Raw genomic sequence first — 7,754 nt, 5'->3', positions numbered from 1 at the left:
CTGGCAGATGTGAAACATCAACAATTTTCTTTTTATAATAATGTTGAAAATTATTATTATAATTATTATTATTATTTTTTTTAATTATTATTATTAATTTTTGCCGAGCTTCGGCGAATTGAGCCGACGAGCCACGAGTGGGGTGTCGCCACGCCACAGTCGGTCTCACTATACCGTACCACGCCATTAGATGTTTCACATCAAAAATATATATAAGTGTATTATATTAAGGTACTATATAATTGCATATATCTATAGATATTATTAGATATTTTAAGATGTTTTTTAAATACACCAAAACTCAAATGAATCAAATAAACCTACTCATTACCAAATGTTTGTATTTGGAAACCCGAAGAAATAACAACATTTAAGAAAATAATATATTTTACATCAATCGGACTTCAAAAGATTAAAAAGTTATAGATACATGGTTTGTAGGTCACTATAAAAAAATATTTTATCTAAAATATCCATAAATCTCAAAATTATTAAGTACAGTATAATTATTAGTAGATGAAAATACATTATATTAATTTATGGTTATAACATATTAATTATTTTATATATATATTTTACTTTTATATTTTATAAGCTTTACATTATGTGCTACTTGTTATGTTGATAGTACATTAATAGATACAGCATAATACTTAACGGGTCATTGCCTACAGTCATGGTTCGAATAAAATACAAACGCGCATAAGCTGCTTAAAAATGCAAATTGACACCTAGCGTACGAATGTTAATATACAAATATTATCCTTTTGTACATCAATTTCAAATTTGCGATAAAGACTTAATAAAATATAAAATCAATACTTTATTTCGGCAAGCCATTATATTTATTTAATATTATAGCATTATTATCGAAATATTTATTATTATTTTTGTAAAATAAACCAAATATTATATTGATTAAGACTTAAAATCAAAATTCTTTTAACACTTTCCGGAAAAAGTTACAGATACATATTTAGTATTTATCAATATTTTACAATAATTCACTATTTAATACGTCATTCTAGTAATATTAATGTTTAATAATAGAAACCATTCGTGGAATTTAATTTAATCGATTGAAGGAAATTACTTTTATATTTAAATGTCAATACGTTATTAAATCATCATCATCGATTGTTAAAAATTCCAATATTACCGCAATATATCTTACATATATTATGTGGAGATGTATTAGAAAAAATCAGCCAAGCTCTAAAACCGAACCTTTAAGAAACTAAGAACTTAATTTTATTCCTTAAAAAAAACAAATTGTATAAGTTAATTAAAAAAAATATATATGGCTTACTTAAAATTATGTGTATAATTCCAGAAAAAAACAGTGCATCCAAGAATAGGATTAGTATCTAAACCAATTTTTGAGTCACTTCCAACTTATAGTTACAAGTTGATCTTATAAACATTAAGTCCAAAAATTATTATGGCCACTGCTTCTCCAAAACCACATAACTAAGTACGAGTATGTAAGATGTAACATTGAAACCATCATTGAAATCAAAATACGCTGAAAAATTCGCTTTTATCATATCGATATCTATAAGCGTTATTCGGGGCATCTGCGATATTTCAAACCAACAACGAAAAAAAATTCGTAAATTCGGTGATTAATGAACTTCATATAATGTGGAATGAAGTCAAAATCGTTTACAGAAAGCCAAGTTAAAGTCAAGGTCATGTTTAACGAGTCAATAGATACGTCCAAGAAATGCTAGCTGCTTGGATGGGTGATAATAACATTTTCGATTAACGGAAAACTCGCTTTGCGATATAGTCTATTTCCTATGTACTTGGTTTCCTGATCAATTATAGTACATAATAATGATCTGATTGGAGACAATTCTATGATATTCATTATTTCTAATGATATTTTATAATAAACAAATAAACTATAGTTTATTATAAAAATACATTATAATTTATTATAATATATACTACCTTATTATTAGGTAATATGACGAGGTTCAATTTGAATTTATTTTTGACACAGTTATCGTATAAACTTTATTATTATTTATTATTACACTATATCAATAAACATTATATAATAGTATGATTAAATTATAATGTATAGCCTATAGGTTATACATTAATATCAGCGTACTGTATAATGGCAATATGGCATAAAATAGGTTTACGGTATAAATAACTTAAACTATTTTATGTATTTTGAAAATTGCATTGTACACAAAAATAATATTCGTACGTATATGAAATATTTCAAGTTTCGACTTTCAACCATTAATATTTCTTAAATTGTTACAAAATAACCATAACATCGTTAGAAAGTTTAATAAACTGACTAATAATAATTCTAATAATTTTACTATATTTATTTATTTTTTAATTAAAGTTATATACATATTTTGCAAATATAATTTTGTTCTATATAATTTAGCTATTTTAACTTATAAATATAGATAAAATAAATCATATATTATATTACGAATAAACATAGGTACACGTTCCGCGTAGAAATATATCTTTCTTTAAATATTTTTTATTATTGTTAATATTAACAATCATCGCAATTCATTCGAATTTCGAGTACATAACCGAATATGTCAGTTACATGGTGGAGCCATCTGCAAAATTCCTATGACTAGTCTATTTTATTTGCTATAAGGTAATTTACCTATCAAGTTTTACTAAGTATATCATTTTTATTAAAAATGTACTATATGTACCCATTGTATATTATATAATATAGTGCATAATAAACTGTATTTAGTTTTAACCTAAATAGTAGTGACGGTTTAATAAAACTTTTTCTGATAGTACATATATAATATTTTTTTTTAATTTTCTTAAAATTGTTGAAGTGTGTTGTCACTGAAGTTCTCCTTTTGAAACTTTTTCAACAAATCACATTATTATATGTTTTTTCAGTTATTATGTCATCACAATTTACTGTTTCCAGATTCTGAATTATATATTTATGTATATTGTAAATGCTAATCTATAGAAAAAAAAAGTTATTCGAAATTTTTCAGAAAACTACTAATAATTTAAAAAAAATATCCGTCTAAATTATACCATCTGTGTTACTTTTCCATTGACGAAAGAAGTTATTCTATAAGAAACTTTTGAGCGATTTTGTCTTATAAGTATTTTCCAGGACAAACTTATAGTGAAAACAAATCATTACCATATCATAAACAATATTTTGTATACTACTATAGTCTTATAATAGATATTTATGGTTATTATTGTTTTATACTATGCTTTGAGCGGTACCATAAAATTGCAATATTTATGTAGGAACACAATACTGAAAAATATGTTACAATAATAGTAGCAACTATTAATTTATAACTGGTACATAATAATTATACAATTGTATTACGAATCAATTATAAATTATTAATATTATTCTAAAATTATCCTAAAATTATTACATTATGAGTATAAATAGATAATATATAATATATATAGTATTTATCGATAAACATATAATTCAGAAAATAACGTAAAATATTAAAAATAATATTATAATGCAATACATCAATAGATTATCCATGTAATGATATAATTTTAATGTGACGACATTTTTAGAATACTAATAAAATTAAAGAATAAAAGAGAAATAAATAAGAAAAATAAATGGACAGTAAAAAAAAAAGTTATAAACCAAACGAATCAGAAAATATTTTTTAAGTACATTCTAAGTATAATTTGTTTCTTAATTTGGATAATATAAACAAAAAAAATTCAAATAAATAAGATGAGAATTGTTATAATAATGAACAATGATTACGTTTTATTTAAACAAGCAATTTTTGTAAAAAAACCGCTATAATAACCACCTATTTTTTTTTTAATTTATACCAAAAAAACAAAATCTTATCAAATAACTATAAAACTTTTGATTTAGATCATACAATTTTAATAATTGTATTTTTATAATATTTGTATTTTATAAGCGCTTGATAATAAATTTCTATAAACTGTCAAGATATACTCATCATGTAACTTGTCACCTCATTGTTCTTGACAGTCCAATGTCAAAAATAAATTTTACTTATTTTTAGAATAAAAAATGTATAGGTGATAATTTAACAATGTCAGTTAAATGTATCAAAAAAAAAAATATATATATATATGATAAAAATACGGTCAAGGTGGTGTCCCAAGCTGTGAGCTAATAAATAGGAATATACACTATGTATGGTGCAAATGATTGTCACACAAATATATAATACTGCTTATACACTTTTATACAAGTATTTTCAGTTTAACTCGTTCATTTTATGTAAATCGTGAAATATAGAATATAGCCATATAGGAGTACATAACCGATATTCACTATTCACTATCTTAGATTGTGCAGAACACGTAAGGAATGTGTTTTGAAAATGTGATTGACTTTATATATTGAAATATTAAATAATAAAACACCAAAGTAATAAAAAAAATAATCCTCAGAAATATAATAGACATAAATAACATAAAATATAAATCATGAATTTTATTGATATGTAGGTACACATGAATGTAATATTATTTTTCAAGTTTTTAAAAAAAAAAAAAGTAAAATGTGAAAAAAATAGGAATATCCAATTTAATTTTCTAATCAAAAAAATTGAAGGTACCTACTGTATGATTGTGTACTTTTCCTTTTTAACTTGATAAAATCATAATAATATGATTGTGCATCAAATTACATATATATTATTATGCATAAAGTACAAAATTATATAAACATTATAATAATATTATATACCCAAGTTATACAATTTAAAAATTTAAAAACTATTCATATTCATAATATATTTTTTTTATATTAAATTCTATGAGTATTCAAGAACTAATTATTAATTCACAATCATTCCTTTTTCTAATTACAAATTTAAAACTGGTGAACAAATATGCTATAGTTAAAGGTTTAGCTAAATATTGAATGTTTACATTTATTATTTTTAATCATAATTATTTATATTACATAGTATTCAGTGGCGTATATAGAAGATAATTTCGGGGGGGGGGGAGCACTGATAGTATTAAATATAGTACCTAGAGGTACTTACATAATAACAATATAAGTACAATTATTATGACACGAAGTCTACTAAAAATTATTATAGAAAAAAAATATTATTATACACACTATCATTAAACACTCCTTATTTAGAAAAGTGTTGACTTTTTTTACATTTTTAGTTTTATGCTTTTCAAAAACTATATTATAACATTTTTATTTTTTTCACTATTATATTTAATAATGAAATTACTATTAACTTTTGATTTTCAAATGGCAATCTATGTTAAAAATGTTATAAAATAATAGGACTATTTTTTTATAAATTTCAACATTAAAATTATTATTTTTCATTTAACTGTTAACGAGTTAAAGCTACTCAAAAGGGCAAAACTCTGTTGTTCACCCAAATAAATTATCTTTCGCTTTCACCCACGTCTCTTTTCGTCCGAATATTTTAAAACTATTTTACCTTTTCGCCCAAGAATATTATACTACTTTCTGACAACATTTTTATATTTTTTTTTTAATTTATATTATTTTTAACACAAATCTGTATAAACAAATAATTAATAAATGATAAATAGTCACAAATGTACAAATACACAATATATTTTTGGAGAATAATAAAAGCCACCTCCTCGTAATACTCTCTGGGTAATACTTAATGTCTTTATACAACTAATTTACACAAATAAATAATAAAGCAAACCACTAAATGTGTATTATAAGGATGTGGTTAAAATGTTTTAATATTCTCGGGTGAAAAAGTAAAGACATTTTAAAATATTTGGGTGAAAAGAGACGTGGGCAAAAAGCCAAAGGTCATTTTTGGACGAAAAGAGACGCGCCCGCTCAAAGCTGGGTGGTTTGAGGTCTACAGGTATTCGTTTCACAAGTAATAAAAACACAATTATTATTTACAAAGTTTAAATTTCTTATCAAAACTACTGGGATAACCAGGGGGGTTATTATCTAAATTAGATAGGTATCATAATACGTTATTACAGGTCGGACGTAGTAACTAAAGGGATAAAGTTCATTACTGCGTCGAATAATAGTTGATAATGAGTTTATTAGATGTGAAAACAATAAATATGTATCTATTGTTATTATTTATTCCCTATGTGACTACTGGTCTTCAAAAACATGAAGTATTATAAAAACCGATAAGCATCTAAATTTAAAAAGCTATATATCGCTAACAATAAACAAATTGACGAAAAATAATAATTTGAACGTTAAAATTCATAGAAAAATAGCCATATTAATTGGGTACATTTTTAATATAGATTATCATTTGAAAATCAAAAGTTGATAATCGTTTCACTATTAAATAGAAGGATGAAGAGAATACAAATTTTATACAGTTAAGAAAAACAAGAAACAAAAAAAATTGAAAAAAAAAATTTCAAGAAATACCTTGGTAATAAGTGTTTGATGATAAAATAATTACCCTATATATTTAAATTTCAAAAAAAAAAAAAAAAAATTATGTTAACAAAAAGATTTTAATCAAATCAACAATTTTTATTTTATTTAAGTTCTAAGTGAATAATTGAGAATTAAAATAGTAATAATAAATGGTTAGTTCTTAAATGCATATTGTATTAAAAATATTATGAATGCAATTAATTTATTATATTGGATATATTATGATCATCACGTATGTATTATACAATGCGTTTAGTATAATATATTAATTTGTAATATTGTATATATATATATATATATATGTATAGTGTATACTATATATTTTGGTGCAAAATCAAGCTATAAATTATGATCTCATTGGGTAAAAATGGATCAGTGCTCAATTATTATTATGTTAATAACTTCGTACACACAATTGTGCACAATAGATTTTTCAAGCCAAAAAAGAATAAAGTTACCTACATATTTTTGTTGCACCAAACATTGATTATAAATTTAAACTAAATAGTATAATATAAACGATATTAAAAAAATATTTGAATGTATTACTTTTTTTACATATTTAACACTGTATTTTATTTTTAGTAATTTAATTTTATTAGATTAACATACAAGTCGATAATTAACATTTTTGATTGACATTGTTGATTTGTTCACATAGCATTGCATAATTTCATTACTATATAAAATTATATAGTATAATATTTGAAAAGCTTGAATATAAATGAAAAGCGTATTTCACCCTAAAACTAGCTTATGACTTCAAAATTTGTCAATAATTGAATTCTATCAATTGTTGACATATTATTTTTTCGTTTAGTGAAAGAAAAAAAAACCAAACTTTGTATCTATCTAATAACAGTCTCACAGAAAAGACACTTTAAAATTAAATTGAATTCATACAATATAAATATCAATTATTGCTACAATAGACACTATTATGGTTTCTCAAAAGAAAAAATATTTTATAACTAATAAAATTAATTGTCTGAAAAGTATCTATAACAAAACATAGTTTGATACTCAGCAAAGTACGTGATGAATACTAATAATAAATTTAATTTATGGTACCTACAATGCGAACCAATTATAATTTTACATTAATTATTTTTTAATAAAATTATCTCTTACAACAATTATAACATACTTTATAGTTTATATTGGTTCGTTTCATTAGTATTATATCATAATAACTCAGAAGAAGACAACTTTTTCTGAACGAATTTTACTTTTATTTCTATTTGAGAACATTGGCGTATACATAGCTTATTTCCTGTAGGATTAAATATTTGGCCATTATACTTAAATGTCAAACTATGTCTAA

General features: G+C 23.0%; 1 pseudogene; it reads left to right on the top strand.

Annotated features, from left to right (window-relative positions):
* Positions 1-2,579: 2,579 nt before the first annotated feature.
* Positions 2,580-7,754, top strand: part of LOC113558853 — a 28,719-nt pseudogene continuing 23,544 nt past the window's right edge.

This window comes from Rhopalosiphum maidis, chromosome 4 (assembly GCF_003676215.2).
Source record: "Rhopalosiphum maidis isolate BTI-1 chromosome 4, ASM367621v3, whole genome shotgun sequence".
Taxonomy (NCBI): domain Eukaryota; kingdom Metazoa; phylum Arthropoda; class Insecta; order Hemiptera; family Aphididae; genus Rhopalosiphum; species Rhopalosiphum maidis.
The sequence above is the reverse complement of the archived record's forward strand: the minus strand, read 5'-3'. Positions and strand labels throughout refer to the sequence as shown.